Genomic DNA, 1,656 nt, shown 5'->3' on the forward strand with positions numbered 1-1,656 from the left:
AAGTTATGTATTCCAAAAGGTTTTGAAAGTAACAAAACTTTCCCTCAAGTTTTGGAATTTGTAAATGTAAAAGTCTAACTTTTGAAACATTTAATTCCAAACCCTAGAATTTTAAAAGTTTAAAATTCAATCCTTATACTATTATAATATTATAGGTTTAATATTTATATATATGTATAAGAGTAAAGTCAGTCTTACCGTTAGTAGGCCTCATTCACGAAGTTGGTCTATAAGGGGGGGGGGGGGAGGGGGGATAAGGTTACTGCCTATAAAATGGCAGTTTAATGGGTGTTCACTCTCACCCACCGCTTCCTTGACTGGTGGAGGGTCGTTAGCCGAACGGGTAGGATAGGACTCTAATTCTCCCTTCATTAAAAGTATAATGATAAATATAAAGTAACTAAACACTTATAAATTCCCAAATCTTAGTTACTTAGGAAAATGTGAATATGGTGCTAACCCATGAAATTGCACTTTGCACCTTGTTAAGTCGTTAGTGGAGCGTGTGTGGTTAATCGACACACTAATCTGGGACTGACAATGTGCGACAAAGGGTAGCTTGATGTTAATCATAGATCAATGGAGCGTGTGTGGTTAACCGGCACATTGATTAGGTGGTTGTAACATTGGGTGTACCAAGCTAATTTGCATGGTTATTCACACATTGTTTGTGATCCTCGGCATCCCAGTCACAAACTTGAAGGGCACAATGGAGATTTAAACATGCCATTGAAAGTTTCAATGAATCTCAAAGGATCTAGGAATTTCAATTCACTTAAAACCTAAAACTCTTTTTCGTTTTTCGTGGTGGAAATTGGTAAATCGTCACCTACCTTCAAATATTTTGCGGTTTGGATTACGACATCCCTCTTCCAAATTGTAAAATATTGTGTTTGGTCCTAGCCTTAATATTTCATTTGGGTTTTATATTAAGGACTTAAATCAACTAACTTGAATTTCTCCCATTGTAGATGTCTAGTTCAGACAACTATAGTCTTCCCAAATCCTTTGGAACAAGCTTTCCTCTTGAAGTTGATGTCCCGCGGTTGGATCGTGGAAGTCATACTTCACTTCCTCCACCTCCTCCAACAATTCTCCCTAACCCACAAGTTCAAAGACTTGAAAAATTCAAGGTCACTCAAGCCCTACTTGCAATGAAACATCAAGATGGAAGGCTTGTGTGTACTCACGTCTTGGAGATGAAGTCACATATTGACAGGCTGAGAGTATTGGGTGTTGAAGTCTCGAGGAAGTTGCCTATTGACTGGGTTCTTCAGTCACTTCCCAAGTCATATGGTGAGTTCATTAAGGACTACTATGTGACAGACCACGACATGACCCTTATTGATCTTACCTATTTGCTTGTTGTTGCTGAATCAGCAATGATTTGGCGCACTGGAAAAGCAAATTTGATTGAAAGATCTACTCCCCAAACTTCCATGGACATTGACAATGGAAACATTGGAAGTCCAAAAAAGATTTCTCTTTCCAAGGGAAAGAGAAAGGCTAAGTCTGAGATTGTCCAGTGCACCATTCCCAAAGGGTCTATATGTTTCTATTGCCAAGAGAAGGGGCATTGGTTGCGAAGCTGCCCTGACTACCTGAAAGATCTAAGAAAATGTAGAATCGAAAAGTTGGACCCTGTTTCAGGTAAGT

The sequence above is a fragment of the Lactuca virosa genome, chromosome 4 (genome assembly GCF_052849685.1).
Source record: "Lactuca virosa cultivar CGN04683 chromosome 4, Lactuca_virosa_CGN04683_v6, whole genome shotgun sequence".
Classification (NCBI taxonomy): domain Eukaryota; kingdom Viridiplantae; phylum Streptophyta; class Magnoliopsida; order Asterales; family Asteraceae; genus Lactuca; species Lactuca virosa.